Source organism: Suricata suricatta, chromosome 6, assembly GCF_006229205.1.
Source record: "Suricata suricatta isolate VVHF042 chromosome 6, meerkat_22Aug2017_6uvM2_HiC, whole genome shotgun sequence".
NCBI classification, from domain to species: Eukaryota; Metazoa; Chordata; class Mammalia; order Carnivora; family Herpestidae; genus Suricata; species Suricata suricatta.
The window spans coordinates 23,434,739-23,453,553 of NC_043705.1; the positions used below are offsets into that span (position 1 = coordinate 23,434,739).

The 18,815-nt window shown below is 40.5% G+C and overlaps 1 long non-coding RNA gene and 1 pseudogene across 1 annotated transcript; both read right to left on the reverse strand.

The window, feature by feature from the left end:
• Positions 1–431: 431 nt before the first annotated feature.
• On the reverse strand, positions 432–11,392 carry LOC115293632. The gene is made up of 4 exons (XR_003909539.1): positions 11,326–11,392; positions 4,580–4,648; positions 1,569–1,638; positions 432–453 (listed from the first exon to the last, which is right to left on the reverse strand). It is a non-coding gene; the product is annotated as an uncharacterized LOC115293632 (long non-coding RNA).
• Positions 11,393–13,352: 1,960 nt separating this feature from the next.
• LOC115294672 lies at positions 13,353–14,684 on the reverse strand (annotated as a pseudogene).
• Between the last annotated feature and the right edge of the window lie 4,131 nt (positions 14,685–18,815).

Below are 18,815 nucleotides of genomic sequence, written 5' to 3' on the forward strand. Positions count from 1 at the left end.
CTGTAGAACATTAGTCCTAGATCTACACAATATACATTCTTTCTAAGTTCACTGAGAATATTTTCAAAACTTAACCACTACTGGATCACTAAGCAAATTTTAAGAAATTTTAAAGGATTGAAAAGAAACAGACTATATTTTCTGGTCAAAATATAATTGAAGTAGGAATTAATAACAAAAGAAAAAAATCTCACAAATCTGGAAATTAAGAAAAAAGCTTCTAAATAATCTATAGGTTAAAGAACAAAACACATAAAAAAATAAAAAAAAAATAGGGGCACCTGGGTGGCTCAGTCAGATGAGCATCTGACTGCTGATTTCAGCTCATGTATCATGATCACGGTCATGGAATCAAGCCCTGCATCGGGCTCAGCACTGAGCATAAGGCCTGCTTGAGATTCTCTCTCTCCTTCCCTCTAGGCACCTCAGCTGCATGCTCCTCTGTCTCCTTCTCTAAAGAAAAGAAAATAATAATAAAATAAATATGTTGAACTGAGTAATAATAATGTAATATATTAACACTTGCAAGATGCAGACTAAAGCTAGAGGTAGATGTATTAATTAGTTTGGGGGTGACCATCGAAAAGTATTCTATTTTGCTAGGTTTCCTCTTTTCCAGTCCTCTGGCTAGAGGACACAGGCTTTTCTTTTGGCTTTTTTTCTGTTTCTACCTGTTGGTCTTCCCAGGTTTCTGGCTTCTCCAGTACCAAGTCTGAGACAATACACGGCAAAAAGAAAACCCAGGGGACTCACTGCAGTATCATTCCTTGTGTCCCATGGTACCTAGCTGGTCTGCCTTCTTCCCTCTACTTTTTAGAATGTTCTTATGTTTGTTTTAAATATAATGTCCAGGGTTTTTAGCAATACTTAGTGAGAGGAATAAGGAAAACTACTTCTGCTCCACCTTGCCATATGCAGAAGTCTCTCATAAGGGGTTTTTAAGGTAGACTTTATTGCCCTCTTGCTTAACTTGGGTGGTGGTTACACCTTACTATTCTTTAAGGTGTTACACCTTACTATTCTTTAAGTTTGTATGATTTATACATTTATTTTCAAATGTATACACAATTTGAAAATAAGCAGCGTTGAAAACTGTTACAGCATTGCAGTTCTCCTAATCCTCTGTGAGGCAAGGAGGAAACACCTCTTGCATGTTGCAGCTTGGAAAACACAGAGAAAGAATATTGGACGTAGGTCAAAAACCCAAGGCGAGGACTCTTAACCACTAAGACATTCATTACTCAAACTCCTCAATTTGGTCTTCACAAAGAGTAAAAAACGTTGAACTTGGTAATGTTTCTCTACTCTTAGAATCACACCCAAAATAAGGCTCTTTAGGCTTCTCACAGAGACTTTTTATTTTTTGGTTAAAGTCTCAATCAATGGAAATGCCAAGTGAATAAATGTGTAAATAAGGTATTGGAAGTTGGATTTACTAAAATATATTACAAAGACACTATATGGCACTACAAAGCTTGAATCTATAGCCACTCTAACCCTGTCCTCTGGGCATGGAGATACCATCGACTAACCAGAAAGATGTTCAGATCAGTATGGATTCAGCTCACCTGGGACTTGTCCTAGTCTGCCTTCCCTTGCTCCAGACCTGCACTCTTCCAAATTCTCACCTGAATGGGGCTGGAACACAGAAGGGTTAAAAAAAAAAAAGAGAGAAAGAAAAAGAAAGATATGGGCTTAGAGCCAAGATGGAAAGGACAAAAAAGGATGTCAGTCAATTTCTGTTGATCCACATGGTCTCAAGAACTCTTGTCCTCACTCATGGAAACCACCTGTTAGAAACTGAATAGGGAGAAAGTGGATTACGGTCTTGTCACTCAGTAGCCAAAACTGATAATCCCTTATACTCAGGTTCTGTGCTGGGCCCTGGAATTAGACTTGAGAAAGTCAAGTCTCACGTCCCAAGCTGCTCATGACCTAGTAAGGAAGATGAATAAAAAGATAATTGTACATAATTTAGCCAGTGACACAAGACAGGTGGGTAGAGGTTGCCATGGGAGCAGAGTCAGAGGCATCTCACCCGGTAAGAGAAGAAAAGAAGGCCCCAGAGCTGGGACATGAAGCTGCACAAGAGCTATTGAGGAAAAAGATGGATATATCAGATGGTCCAGAAGGTAGGAACAGGATAAGAAAGACATTAAGGAATGAACCACTTTGGTGTGTATCAAGGACCCCAAGCATCTTGATATTAATGGGATATGGCAAGTGGGAAATAAGATATAGAAGCTAGGGATGAGGAATCCTGTCAGGAATATGAGGGGGCTGGACGTCAACCTCAGGATCTGGGGGCCAGCATACCTGATCTGTGTGCTGTGGGTAGCAGAGTAGCAGAGCTGGTTTTAGCATTGTCTGTCACCTAAAGCTGTGACCCAGATACATGTGAACTGTAATATCACTCCTCAACATAGACTCTTGTATAATGAATAAAAAATAAACTGATTTTATGACTATGAAGTCATAGTATTTTCATTTTTTTTATAGTTTATTGTCAAATTGGTTTCCATATAACACCCAGTGCTTCTCCCCACAAGTGCCCCCCACCATGACCATCACCTCCCTCCCTCCAACCCCCTCCTCCTTCAGTCCATAGTTCGTTTTCAGTATTCAGTAGTCTCCCTTGATCTGTGTCTCTCACTCTCCCTCACTCTCTTTTTTAAAGTAATACATGTAGAGGTGCCTGGTGGCTCAGGCAGCTGACCCTCGATTTCAGCTCAAGTCATGACCTTATGGTTCATGAGATTGAGCCCCACCTCACGCTCTGTGCTGACAGTGCGGAGCCTGCTTGGGATTCTTTCTTTCTCTCTCTCTCTCTCTCTCTGCCCCTCCTTCCCATCAAAAATAAATATTAAAAAAAACAAAGTAATACTTGCAGTTAGTTGAAAAAAGTCAAGTAGTAGTACAAGGGACTATCTCACCTTCTCCTTTGACCACCAATACCCACTTATAGAGCACATTCAACATTTTTACTTATTTCTTCTAATATTTATCCTAATTTTTCTAAATGCAATACTAATAATGCTATTCCTTGACTGTAAATTTTAGATCTAATATATTTATGGTCTACCATGGAAGACTGAGATTTGGAATTTTTAACACCACTCCAAAAATATATATTTCCCCTTCTCATTCTCCAATAGTTAAATTACAAGTTTTAATTAAATGACTATTCAAAGCTTGCATTATTATGTCACATAAATGTTGCTCACACTTGAGCCATCTAGTAGAGTACACTGACATTTCTTATACAACTTTTCCCTCCTGAAGGCAGCAATTATCTCATTTTCTTTTCATTTGTTCAATTTTCTGTGAACCTATCATTATTATCCCTAAAATTCTCTAGGAGGTATAAACTCATCTCTTTGTAACTACTTCCTTTTACATTCTGGTTCCAGCTTCTCCATGGCTCCCCAAGCTGCTCCCAGAACAAACGTCAAGCTTCTGCAGTCTGGTCCCAGCCTTGAGCCTCCTCTCCTGGCCCCTGTGACACATGTCTTCCCTTACCCAGTGATAAAAGCAGCTGGTCCCCACATCTATGATGCCAGTTTTAGCTTGTACGTTGTTCCATGGAGGCCTAGCTTGCCTGGGACACCTCCTCCCTCTTTGATTCTAGTTCCCCCTCCCCATTGTTTCTCACCCCTTGCCAGACTACAAGCAACCACTCTTCTTCACAGTCCTATTCAAAATGTCTCCACTGTACTCTCACGATATTCTCAGAGTGCTCAGGTAGCCCTCAATCAGCTGTCTGGGCCCTCTCCACCAACTGAGTGGGTAAAGAGCCGATGGATGAAAGAGGTTTCCAAAATGGTTAGTATAGGAAATTCTACACAAGTAAACTGTCTTGGCTTTATCAGAACTTGGCAATAGTTTAATCCCACCTCAGAATTTAAGATCAACCACCCAAGCCCAGTCTGAGACGGCCATGGCTAACCCACATCTTAGACCACTCTCCCTACTTACAGCCCACAAGCACATGGCAGGCAGAATGTCTCATTAGGTGGTCACCTTTCCCACTCCTCACAAGGTTATATTAGAACCAGGCTGTCCCCTGGAAAGAAAAGCCCTATTGAACATATCCTAGAGCTGGTTTTTAGGGAACTAATCACAGAGGGTCCCTGGAAGACACAATTTCTGAATTCCAAAGAAGATGCCATGTGTGATAAGCATGGGATTTGTTTTTATTCAGGGAAAGTCTTTAGCTCCATATATACTCACAATCTCAGCTCCACAAACTCTCTGGGACCTAACCAAGGAGTGCTCCTGAAACTTTAACTGAAAGAAAACATTCTCACTTCCTTCTGTACAAGGGGACAGAGCTCTGCAAGTTCAGAAACACTCCCCAAGCAGCATCTACCCTCACTATTGTGATGAATAATCTGGAAACCGACCTGTCTTGAAGGAGCCCCTACTCATTCACTCCAAGTAGGGACCTCAAGATTGGAGTGTAGGCTGGACATTCCTGAGGGCACCACAGTCATAGTCAAATAAGCCAAGAAATGGGGCAAGGAAAGGGACAAGGGCAGAGCCCTGATGCAACCAGTGACCTACAAAGAATAAAACTTACCTTCTTGGGCGAAATCAAAGCCCCCATGTCTGCGAAGACAGTGGCACCACCAGCTTCTGCATCACTCATCTGAGAAAACAAAGCACAGTGGTTGGCCCTTCTCACCTGAGGCTCTCAGACTTTACATGCCACTTGATCCAGGGAGAAGGTGGTATGCACCATGCTATTTTTTTTTTTCCCCACCACAAATAGTCAGCCCTCAGTGAAGATCAGCTTGGGTAAGTACTTTCTGATCAGTGGCTCTGAGGCCTTTCTCTTTCAAGAAGGGAGAACTGTTTCCTAGAACAGGTTAGTTTCTGTTAACACCGTCAGAGAGAGAGAAAGAGAGAGAGAGAGCATGCACACAAGCAAGGGAGGGGCAAAGAGAAAGAGAGACACACACACAGAATCCAAACCAGGCTCCAGGCTCTAAGCTGTCAGCATGGAGCCTGACAAAGGGCCTGAACTCACAAACTGAGATCATGAACTGAGCCAAAGTTGGATGCTTAACTGACTGAGCCACCCAGGTACCCCTAACTCCCCTATCTCTTAAAGCTCTCAACTTGGCAGAGGTGCTCATCCTTTGCTTCAGAAGGATTCATGAGCACCTACGATGCAGTAAAACAATCTCCAATCCTGGCACACAGTGACAAATAAAACAGACACATGCCTTCCTTGATTCATAGTTGGGAACTCTCAAGTGTGCAGTATGGTTCTCAACTTTGCTTCTGACCTAACACACTCTGTGAGAAGGACTGACCACTGCATTTATACACATGGAAGGGTACACTGCCAGAGGAAGACCATGAGGCCAGTGATCTTTATTGGAGTCTGAACTCTATAAAGAAGTCAGTGCCAGAGTACAAGTGGAGGATATTTAAGCCAGTGCTCATTCTACACTTCTCAGCCAGCTAATTAATTCTTTTAAAGGAACATTTATCTGGACTGACCATCATTCAGTCTCCATGAGCCTTAGAGTTCACATAATATCCATGAGTTGGAATACTATCTGGCCCCTAGTTTGTAAAACCCTATTGCTTTTCCCTTTCTTATGGTGGTACCTCTGCCCTAGAACTCATCTCTGCAGGCCTCAAGCATAGGCCTCTAGCTTTCTTCCAACTGCCTCTTCCTGGGGATCCATGAGAAAGGTTCTAGAAACACTACTTGGCCCACTTTATGTTTCCCTGAGACTTGGCAGCAAGAAATAGCACCAGGAGAATCAGTGGGCCACAGTTTGTCTGTAACCACCCCCAGGAGAAGCTGATCCAATGCTGTCTTGCCAGGATTACTAGAAAAGAAGGAATATTTTGGACATATATTAATTCATGTTCTTCTGCCCCTTGAAATCTAGTACTTCTCCCTTTCTCTCCCTCCTTTCAGCCAATCAGCCCAGAGCTCACACAATGAAGCCTATGATGTAGATAGGATGATAAGCCATCTAGATGCTTCTTTCTGGATTGAAGTACTTACTCATTTTTGAAGCTGCTGGGAGTAAGGGTTGCTGGGGGCTAACAGCTATGTTCCCTTCTGGACATTGCCCTTATCTGAAGAGAAATGTCTCACATACAGTTATGCAATCTACCTGGGGAGGATCTGCATTCAATGTTTGGTCTAGGCATCTTGCCTCAATTTAGGGGAATTGTAAAGGGCATTCCCAGTTCAAGAGCTCCTTATGGGACTGACTAAGGTCTAAGTTCCAACTGCATCATAGTTCCCTGTATTGTACCATTCAAACCTGTTTCTCCCAGTTGCCTTACAGGTGTTACTCCAAAATGCAAATCTCCAGTTCAGAGTCTTTACCTAAGCAAACTGACCTAAAATCAGTTGGTACCAAGGGTTCTTGGACAGATTTTAAAATGGAGTTTTGGCACTGGATTATCTTTCTGGTAGCTAGCAATGAAGACTCCATCAATGACCATAGATGGAATATCAATATTTCCTGGTATGACCTGGTGATATATTTGTTTAAACCTTTATAAGGGTAAATTTGGATGGGATACCAGTGGAAAGGAATGCAATGACTAGTGAAATATCCCAGGTAATTGGGAGATACAGGGGTGTGGTAGATAAATTAATATCCCCTCACATATGTCCATGTCCTAATCCCTAGAAATTAATATGTCATATAACATGGCAAATGGGTGCTAAAGTTGCAGGTGGAATAAATGTTGCTAATAAGATGACTTTAAAATAAGATTATTCTGGATTACCCATGTAGGCCCAATGTAATCACAGTAGTTCTTAAAATATGGACAAGGGAGGCAAAAAGAGTCACAGGAAGATTTTAAGATATTACACTGCTGGCTTTAAAGATGGAGAAGGATGCCATGAGCTAAGGCATGCAGGAAGCCTTCAGAAACTGAAAAAAGTAAGAAAACAAATGCAAAACAATGTAAATATATTTAACACTACTGAACTGTACACTTAAAAATGGCTAAGATGGTAAATTTTATGTATGCTATGTATCTTACCCCAATTTCAAAAAAAAAAGTAGGAAATGAGTCTCCAGAGAGAACAAGGAATTCAGACTACAGATTTAATTCAGAAAAGTCACTGAACAAGAAAACCCAAAATAAGTAACAATAAAAACAAACCTGGGGGGTTGGGAGAGTCTGAGTAACAGCCACATTGCTCAAGTTTTAAAAAAATTACTAGATATGCAAAGAAATATGAAGATGGCCCATACAAAGAAAAAAATCAATCACACAAACTGTCTCTGAGGACTAGGAAAAGACTTAAAATTTTTTTTAATGTTTATTTATTTATTTATTTGTTTATTTTGGGAGAGGGGGGAGGGAGAATAGAAGTAGGGGAGGGGGAGAGATGGGGAGAGAGAGAGAATCCCAAGCAAGCTCTGCACTGTCAGTAGAGTCCTATGTGGGGCTTGAACTCAAACCATGAGATCATGACCTGAGCCAAGACCAAGACTTAAATGCTTAACTGACTGAACTACCCAGGAACCCCAGATGAGGAAAAGATGTTAAATCAGCTATTTTAAACATTCTCAAAGAACAAAAGGAAACAAAAACTAAAAGAAAATATGGTAATGTTGTGTCACCAAACACAGACTATCAATAAAAAGACAAAACTCTTCAAAAAATTGAAATCCTGGAGTTAAGTTCAACAACTGAAATTGAAAAAATTAATTAGAAGGTCTCAATGGCATATATAAACTGACAGAAGAAAGATCAGCAAACATGAAGAAATACCACTTGTAATTATCCAGTCTCAAGAACAGAAAGAAAAAGAATGAAGAAAAATTAAGAGAGCTTCAGAGACCTGAGGGAAACCATCCAGAGTCTTAGAAGGAAAGAAAAAAGAGAAAAAAGACATAAAGAATATGCAAAGAAGTAATAGCCAAAAACTTGCAAAGTTTCATGAAAAACCATCAATTTACAACTCCAAGAAACTAGTACAAAACTGTTCTGGAAGCAGAACACTTAAAGAGGCATAAAATTTCTTATACTCTTTTTGTAATTCATGATTTTTTCCCTACTTTATCTTGGAAACCAGAGGAAATTCACTATTGTGACATTGTCCATTGTACTAAAATAGACTATCCTTGTCCATTTCCCAAATTGTTATCATGCACGCAACAATCTGAACAAATGGTCATGCTCAAAAAATTCCTGAAAGAAAACTTGTTCACATTGGCTTAGGCCTCACACTGATTAAGAAATGCCACTGTGGTTTTTTTCTTTAAGTCAAATTATAAAATGCTTAAAAAAAAAACTCCTTGTCCAAATCAAGGTTTTGTCTTATTTTGTTTCTTGGCTCATCAATGATGCTATTATTAAAGGAAGAGAGAAGGATCTTCATATTGTATCAAATTCAAATTGAGTAAAGGAATATGACAGAATGTCAATATTGCCCATCATTTCTTTTCAAAAGGAATGAGTAAGATTAATGAGTCAGAACTCTTTCCACTTTGAAGCAGTCACCAATTATGAGCAAATTTCTCTGGAAAAGTCCCTGACAAAATAGAAGTATAAATATGTTATAATTTTGGAATTAAGAAAAATTTTTAACTGTTTCATTTATTTTTGAGAGATGGGGGAGAGAGAGAAAGAGAGAGACAGAATGAGTTGGGGAGGGGGAGTGAGGGGGAAAGAGGAGCTGAAGTGGGCTCTGTGCTGACAGCAGAGAGCCCAATGCAGGGTTCAAACTCATGAACCACGTGATCATGACCTCAGCTGAAGTTGGACACTCAACAGGAACCACCAGACACCCGTGAAATTAAGAAATCTTAAAAGGATTGTGAAAATATTTGAGTGTTATTTGATACAATTTTTGGTAGAGAAAGAAAGGCAGTAGAAAAAAATTCATAAATATCTATGAATCTTGAGGGTTTTTACCCCTCATTGCAAGATAATTATTTTAAGAATTAAAAAGTTAGTCTTTGTCCAGAAAGAAAAACACACCTGATTGGCAAAAAAACATTACGGTATTGGCAAAACAAATGGTTCTAGATCTTTACTCTTCAAGAGACTGACAATCTAAGGAGTAACAGAATAAAGAAGTGTGGTGTAAAATGAAAGTCCCCCAAATAATTCTGACTCTTCCCTTTCCTTCTTTCTCCCTCTAATTCTAATAACTAAGTGATAGTAGCTCCTATACCAGGTTAATCATTAGAATCTTCTAGTGTGTTTTTATGAAACAATACTCAGCATCACTCATCATCAGGGAAGTACAAATCAAAACCACACTGAGATACCACTCACACCGGTCAGAATGGCTAAAATGAACAAATCAAGAGACTATAGATGCTGGTGAGGGTGTGGAGAGACGGGCACCCTCCTAAACTGTTGGTGGCAATGTAAACTGGTGCAGCCGCTCTGGAAAACAGTATGGAGGTTCCTCAAAAAACTATCAGTAGAACTTCCCTATGACCCAGCAATAACACTGCTAGGGATTTACCCAAGGGATACAGAAGTGCTGATGCATAGGAGCACATGTACCCCAATGTTCATAGCAGCGCTTTCTACAATAGCCAAATCATGGAAAGAGCCTAAATGTCCATCACATGAATGGATCAAGAAGACGTGGTATATATATATATACACACAATGGAGTATTACATGGCAACGAGAAAGAATGAAATATGGCCATTTGTAGGAAAGTGGATGGACCTCGAGGGTGTCATGCTAAGCGAAATAAGTCAAGCAGAGAAAGACAGATACCATATGTTTGCACTCATAGGTCTAAGAGGAAACCATGAGAAACCTAATGGAGGACCAGGGGAAGGGGAAGAGGGAAGAGAGTTGGGGAGAGAGAGGGACACACAACTTGAGAGACTATTGAATACTGAAAACGAATTGAGGGCTGAAGGGGGAGGGGGGAAAGAGATGGAGGTGATGGAGGAGGGAACTTGTGGGGAAGAGCCCTGGGTGTTGTATGGAAACTAATTTGACAATAAACTACTTTAAAAAATCAAAATAAAATAAAAACAAAAACAAACAAACAAAAAGAAGACGTGGTATATATATACAATGGAATATTATATGGCAATGAGAAAGAATGAAATATGGCCATTTGTAGCAAAGTGGATGGACCTCGAGGGTGTCCTTGTTAAGTGAAATAAATCAGGTGGAGAAGGACAGATACCATGTTTTCACTCAAAGGTCTAACAGGAGAACAGGAGAAACCTAATGGAGGACCAGGGGGAGGGGAAGAGGGAAAGAGAGATGGGGAGAGAGGGATGCAAATCATGAGAGACTATTGTATAATGAAAATGAACTGAGGGTTGAAGGGGAAGGGGAAGGGAGGAAAAAAGGTGGTGGTGATGGAGGAGAGCACTTGTGGGGAAGAGCACTGGGTGTTGTATGGAAATCAATTTGACAATAAACTATTTTTAAAAATGTTTAAAAAAATCATTAGAATCTTCTAGTGTGTTTTTATGAAACAATACTCAGCATCACTCATCATCAAAAATCAAAACCACACTGAGATACAACTCACACCACCGGTCAGAGTGGCTAAAATGAACAAATCAAGAGACTATAGATGCTGGTGAGGGTGTGGAGAAATGGACACCCTCCTACACTATTGGCGGGAATGTAAACTGGTGCAGCCGCTCTGGAAAACAGTATGGAGGTTCCTCAAAAAACTATCAGTAGAACTTCCCTATGACCCAGCAATAGCACTGCTAGGGATTTACCCAAAGGATGCAGGAGTGCTGATGCATAGGAGCACATGTACCCCAATGTTCATAGCAGCGCTTTCTACAATAGCCAAATCATGGAAAGAGCCTAAATGTCCATCACCTGATGAGTGGATCAAGAAATGTGGTATGTATATACAATGGAGTATTACATGGCAATGAGAAAGAATGAAATCTGGCCATTTGTAGCAAAGTGGATGGACCTCGAGGTGTCCTGCTAAGTGAAATAAGTCAGGTGGAGAAGGTCAGATACCATATGTTTTCACTCATAGGTCTAACAGGAGAAACCTAACAGGACCATAGGGAGGGGAAGCGGGGAGAGTTGGGGAGAGAGAGGGATGCATATCATGAGAGACTACTGAATAGTGAAAACGAACCGAGGACTGAAGGGAGAAGGAGAGGGGGTCGGGGGAAGGAGGGTGGTGGTCATGGAGGAGGGCACCTGTGGGGAATAGCACTCGGTGTTATATGGAAACCAATTTGACAATAAACTATTAAAAAAATAAAATATATTTTTAAAAGGAGAAAAAAGAATCTTCTAGTGTGTTTTTCAAAAGACAAATTCTGTTGTGTGCCTACAGGACAATCCAGTATTGACCATACTTACATAACTCGTGAATGTGGCCACACAAATCCTGGTCTTGTCAATCTCCAAAGGTTCACTGTCAAATACTGTGAAATTTAAAAAATGCAAAGTGAAATGCAGGTCTTAGACTTAACTAGTTAAGAAGCACAGAAAACAATTGCTTTTCCATCAATTAAAATTAAGGATGTGATATAAAAAAGAGAAGCCTATCACAGCCAAATGGAGGTCACCTCACCCCTTCAGGATGGACATGAGCAGAGAGGCAGTAGAGAAGAGAACCTAGGCAAGAAGGGCTGATATAGGAACTAAGTGTTACATTCACATAACAAGCCACCAATTCATACATTTGTCCATGATAGAGACAGAAAACTCAATGCAGGAAATGGATCAAAAAAGATGGCTAAAAAGAAGTATATGCCACGCTGAGAAAACATTTTATCCTAGGGCTGGTCAAGTCAGGAAAAGTTCAGAGTAGAATCACAAAGGGGGCAAATCCATAGGACTAGGCTGGCTTTTGCTTTCAAGGTCTATTTGTTTTATTCTGTGAAAGCTCTTCCAGCAGCAGCAAGAACATGGTTTCCCATTTTCCCATAACCACTGAGTCCATCCTGACTGGAGAGAGAGTTGCCCTCAGCTACATTACAGGGACATCTTCTTATGAAGGTACAGGTTTAAAGGAACAGTCTTAGCTCAGACCTAGCTCTTCCAGGAAGACTTCTCTGAATGTTCAGGCTGTATGCCTGTTCACTGGGCCTCAGGACCATGGACATATACTTCCTTTTTAATGCTTTTTCAATTATTTAGGAAGCAGTTATTCATATGTATGTCTCCAAAACAAAAACAAAAACAAAAACAAACAAACCAAAAAACTATGGTCTATGAGAACTGGTACTGTCTTCTCTACTTTCCTAGCCCTAGTTCCCAGGAGAGTAATCAGCACATGAAAGGTGTTAAAGAACATTCATTGTTTAGTTTGCTAATTTAGTTTGTCTTTTTGAAAGGACAAATTGTCTATCTTCTCTTTCTGTTTGGCTCAGCCACACCAGTGAACTGTGCTAGGCCAAAGTATTAGAGCTCAGAGTAATCGACTCCAGTGCTCCTCATGATAACAGAGAAGGCAGAGGAACCTAGCACAAGAGGGGCCACAGGTAGGAGCAAAGGCTTCTGTGTGGTTCCCTATCACTTCCTTTTTTTTTTTTTAATGGTTTCCATTTTTCTTTTCACTATAAAATGAGCTAAATTTAAGGAAGTAGTCATTTGACTTTATTTCCCAGAGTTGTTAGAAGATATAAATGACAATATAACTCATGAAAATACACTGAAAAGTACAAGAGCTGATGTAAAATGGTAATTAAGGTTCTAGATATCAAGGAACTAGAGTAGGTGAAGAATGAAACCAGTCAGGCTACTGCCTGACAAACTCAGGATGTGCTGGTTTAGCAATGTGCCATCAAGGAATAGGAAGACCATCAAATGTGTGGTGATAAATCACAGCATGCGAAAGATTTCCACTGGGCAACTGCCCACATTTTTTTCTTTGGTAAATGAGTTATTTCTTCAAATAATTCATTTAAGGATTCTCTTAAGCTAACATTTAAAAATTAAAATCATTTGTATAGGTATGGTAAATCACAGGTTAATGATTAGGAAAATTTTCTTCCTTCTTAAATCAAAAAGCTCCCAAATGGTCAGGGATTGATGGAGTGGAGATGACAAATGTACATTTCAGATTTTCCTCACCAATGAAAAAATAAACCATTTTTATGGACTTAAAACTGTTAATGCACTTAGATTTGGCAAAAGGAAAATTTTAAATACCTCTATATTAATACAATGTCAATAGAAATTGGCCAAGTAATGAGGTCATTTTAGTGAGGTACCAACATACAAATATAAAAAAAATAATTTCTTGGTCCAAATCTGTGAAACTTTAAAAAAGATTGTCTCCAGAGAAGATTTGTTGAGGACAATGTTTTTTCATACACATTTTGATACTCAAATTCACTTTATAACACAATTATAGATTAACCTTTTAATTACATTAATGTTTAAAAAGCTGTGAGATCTCCATTTCTTCAGGAGACATTTTCACCACTGTGTTGTTCAAATCCATAGGTTAAGCTTTCTTCATTATTATTAAGAACTTCATACATGTTAGAGAGATTGCCATTCACTGCTCTTTTGTCTTTTCAAAAAGAAAAAGGGAGACTAGCTAGACTAAAGCTGCTATCTTTTTTTTTTTTAAAGCTGCTATCTTTAGAAGCATGCAACAAGAATATCCCCACAATGATTGTAAAGAAGCCACTCAAAGTACCAACAACATCATTAACAGGCATATCTTGCCACTCCTTACAAAGAACAGCTGAACATAGGGTGCCTGGGTGGCTTGGTCAGCTAAGCATCCGACTGTGATTCAGGTCATGAACTTGCGGTTTGTAGATTTGAGCCCCATGTCAGGCTCTGTGCTGACAGCCCAGAGCCTAGAGTCTGCTTCAGGTTCTGTGTGCCCCTCCTCCACTCATGCTCTGTCTTTCTCAAAAATAAACATTAAAAAAAAAAAAAGAATAGCTGAACCAGTTAAAATTGAGGTTGTAAAGAATATGTAATATATTGAAGTCAGAATGAAAGTGTTGAATACATCCAGGGCCCTGCCCAGGTAATTAATCTGTACGCTCACACAGACTATAAGGCTCAACAGCAGAATCCTGGCCAGGGGATGTCACAGAACAGGCTTTCCAGCAAACATCTCTTCAATAGCAATGCCTAGGCCCTTAACACAGGGCAATGAAAACACCCTGATTACAGAGTAGATTGGTAAGTACACAACAATGTTTATCTGTCTCGCAAGGTCCCACCTCGAAGATTAACATCAACGACACAATGACTACACGGGTTACAAAGACTACAAAACCTAGATCTCCCAGCTTATGAGACCTTTCCTTTGAGGTCTTGATCTCCTCTTCTCTAGAGCATGAATGACCATAACTGTAGATCCTAGACTACTTAGCAAACAACCAATTTTCCCATGAAGATTATATCTTTCATTTAGATTGAGCGTATGAAGAAAGAATTCACTTACTGGGATGCTGAGAGCTCCTAACGAAGTCACAAGGGTAGCTGGTGCAAAGGCATATGCAGCAGAGTTGGCACCTCACCTGTTCCCACTGAAAGCAATCCAGCCCACCACAATGATTCTTTAATATATGCATGACCACCTTGACTTGCTCTCCTGGAGCCTTTCCTGGCAAGTTGCAGAAGACCTTGGTTTGTTGTTGTTGTTTTGGGTTTTTTCAAAATTAACCTCCTGCCAATGAAAATGCTGGAGCTCATAGCCAACTCAGGACAGTGTAAAAGTCATATTTTCCATGCCCCTGGATCATTTCATTTGTTACTGAAAAAGTTCTTGTGAGTCACACTGATCACAAAACAGAGAAATGACTGTCACTGGAGACAGGATTATGCAGTTGTCAAATACATAAGTTTAATATGGTCTTTTTTATGAAAAAAGGGCTGGAAGAGGTTAGAGATGGATCATTCACTCCCATTTTCTTATAATCTTCTTTATTCTCAATTAAAGTTTTAGACCCCAGCAGAGTAGCTCCAGCCCCACTTGGAGGCTGGCCATGTGGCTTCCCCTCCATTATCTGGCCAACTCCACTCACACGCCCACACAGGCTTCACAGGCTACCCCCTCTTGAGCTCTGGCAGTGAGTGCTTTCCTTACCATCCAGTAGGATGTGAGAGGATCTAGGGCTGCAGCCATGTGCCTCTGGCCTCCTCCATGGGGGTAGCACTGAGGGGAACCTTCCCCAGATGGCATGCAACCCTTAACCCCCACTACAGGAACAAATGGCACTCCTCTATTGTAATGCCCAGAATTCGGGAGTCCCCCAGAAATGAACCACCAAAGTCCAGAGGCAAAGCCAAAAAGCAAGGGTCGTTTATTGCAGGTTCGAACCCGGGCCTCTGCTCACTCCAAGCTGGTGGAACGGAGAGAGCCAGAGAGCCCTGGGGTAGGACTTTTATGAGTTTGGGAATGGGGAGTTATAGGAAATAGGTACAGTGATCCAATTATTATTATACAATATTATGGACAGCAGGTTTATCCAATTACAACATTTAGAGTGCTAACCAATCACAGAGTAGGCCCAGGACCCAGGACCCTCATGGAGGGTGTAACTAGCCTTAGGCAATAACTGATCTAGGCCGCCCTTAGGAATGTTAAGGGTATTACAAGGGTGGTCCCTCTTGTCTTGGGCATTGTGTAACCACCTAATAGTTCTGGAGAGACTGACCTTTAGACCTAGTTTAGAGGGGAAACTTCAAGCCTGTCATGGCGTCTACCAGGTTCAGACTCGTGTTCTTACACTATCACTTTCCATCCCAAGAAATCAACTCAATTCCAGGTGCCTGAAGGAGACATCATCACATTAGAAGAATGGGGTAAAGGTTTTTTTTCCTCTTTTGGATGTTATTTTAAAAAAGTCCCTAAAGATTTATCTTTGATAATTCAGAGGCCCCATGAGCTAGAAGACAAACCTCCCATATGAGCTCTGACCTTCTCCTGCCACTCAAAACACAGCTCAAAGGAGTAACATTACCAAAAAATAATCCAAATGAGGTTCAAAGAATCCTCCAATATGATAATAAGCCACCTGGCAGTAAAAAAACAAACAAACAGGGTTAGCTAGGTGGACAACCTTCAAGGCAGTCTAGGAACTCTGCATTCCTAGGCCTGCCCCTAAGTCAAGACACAATAAGCAGTTTATCTAGCACCTGCATCTAGATGATGAAATTAAGGGTCAAAGAGGACATGAAACGTATCCAAAGTCACAAAGCTAGAAAGTAGCAAAGTGTGATTCACACCCAGCCTTTCTGGTTCCTGAGCTTATGCTCTTCAACCCTCAGCCATTTGTGGACCCAGAGGAAAAAGGATGAGGCAACCAACAATCATACTCGGTAGGTTTCTTTGGGAAAAGGCATAGAAGTGGGGCTCAGGATATTTCAAGGACAGCGTCCCCAAAATGGAGTATGGAAAGCTTCAGACTGGAGGTAATCATAAATCAAATGCAAGATGGAAAGTGGTGGGATAGTGGGGTGGCTCAATCAGCCTGTCACCAACTCCTGATTTTGGATTCATGATTTCATGGTTGTAAGATGAGTCTAGCATCTGGCTCTGCATGCTGAGTGTGAAACCTTCTTGGGATTCTTTTTCTCCCTTTATCTCTGCCCCTCCCCACATCTCTCCCAAAATAAATAAAACTTAAAAAATATATACACTCATATATATATGGGAAATGGCATGAACAGGAGATAGCACAGAGATTACCTACTCAGATGGACTCAGGTAACGCATACCTGGAGAAATTCTGCTGTTTCTTCTGACAGCCCAGTGATAAGCTAAATCCTTTGATATACTTGGCCAATCATTCGTCTTCTGTCAGAAATACACCGAATGGGGAAAATCAGGCAGAAGAGGAGGGCATGAGAAAGAGAAAATGGGACCAATGTGAGTTAGAAGAAGCAGAGGGAGTAGAAAATGAGGGGAGAGATGCGGGGGACTAGCCCACATACCCCAGTCAAAAGGTCCCAACCAGACAGACAACGTGAATGGTAGTAAAGCCACACTTAATTAAGATAGCCAGGGTCTTATATACCATGGGTGATTACATCGTTTCTTTAATGGTTACATAGCTCAAGGTCCTTGAAGTAAAGACATGCTCCAGAAAAGGTCATTCTTATCAGGACAGTAGTAAGTAACAGGATTAAGTCATTACAAAAGAGGAATCCCCTAATAATAGTCTGGTTTTAAACATAAGATAAACCTGAAGAATTCTATGAGATATACATTCCTCAAGGCCCTTCATCAGTTATTCAAGGGTAAGATGCTCATCTTTTTATAAGCAAATCTTTTGGCAGAGGATTATGTTCACTCCCAACAGAAGACACAGAGCCAGAAAATAAAGGGAAGGTCACTGACTGACCCAAGTTGATTCAAAGCCTAAAAGTACATGCCTCTTTGCAAAGCAATGAGAAAAATCATAGGATGAACAGAAGCCATATGTGTGGCCCAGGAGGCCAAATATTGTTTGAGGGTATCTTTTGCCTACTGGGCCCCAACAGAGAGATGGTGGGGTTCAGAGGTCATTCCTTCTGCAAATGTCACAACTGTCATTTTTGGCTCAGAAATGCCATATGAGAATCTTTAGAATCCTTAGAATGTCAGCATTCACAAGGCCCATTGAACTCATTCCTTCCAAACTTCTCATCTGGTAAGGACAATACTGAGATGATACTGAGGGAGTAAACTGTACAAGTTTGTAAAGCCAGTAAGTGGCAGGGCTGGGACTATAACTCAGGGCTTCAAATGTTTAGTCCTGTGCCTTTTTTGATGGTATAATAAGACTTCCCAAACTTTTTTTTTTTTAACTTAAATCCAAGTTAGTTAACATATAATGTAGTATTGGTTTCAGGAACAATATTTAGTAATTTGTCACTTATGTATAACACGCAGTATTCATCCCTACAAGTGCTCCCCTTAAGGCCCATCCCCCCACTCAACACCCCTCCAGCAACCCTCAGTTTGTTCTCTGTATTTAAGAGTCTCTTATGGTTACCTCCCTCCCTTCCTGTTTGTAACTTTTTTCCCCTTCCCCTCCCCCATGGTCTTCTGTAAGTCTCTCAAGATCCACATATGAATGAAAACATATGGTGTGTGTCTGTCTCTGACCGACTTATTTCATGTAGCATAATACCCTCCAGTTACATCCATGTTGCTGAAAATGGCCAGATTTCATTCTTTCTTATTGCCAAGCAGTATTCCATTGTGTATATAAACCACATCTTCTTTGTCCATTCATCAGTTGATGGACATTTATGTTTTTTCCATAATTTGGCTATTGTTGAAAGTGCTGCTATAAACTTTGGGGTATATGTGACCCTATAATCAGCACTCCTGTATTCCTTGGAAAATTCCTAGCAGTGCTCTTGCTGGGTCACAGGGTAGTTCTATTTTTAATTTTTTGAGGAATCTCCACATGGTTTTCCAGAGCAGCTGCACCAATCAAAACCCTAGAGGAGAAAGCAGCCAACAACCTCTTTGACCTTAGCCATAAGCAATTTCTTACTCAACACATTTCCAAAGATAAGGGAATTAAAAGCAAAAAGGAACTATTGGGACCTCATCAAGATAAAAAGCTTCTGCACTGCAAAGGAAACAATAAAAAAAACTAAAAGCCAACTGACAAAGTGGGAAAAGACATTTGCAAATGACATAACTGAGAAAGGGGTAGTATCCAAAATCTATAAAGAACCCACCAAACTCCACACCTGAAAAACAAATAATCCAGTGAAGAAATGGGCAGAAGACATGAATAGACACTTTTCCAAAGGAGCCATCCAGATGGCCAAAAGACACACGAAACAATGCTCAATGTCACTCAACATCAGGAAAATACAAATCAAAGCCACACTGAGACATCACCTCACACCAGAGTGGCTACAATGAACAA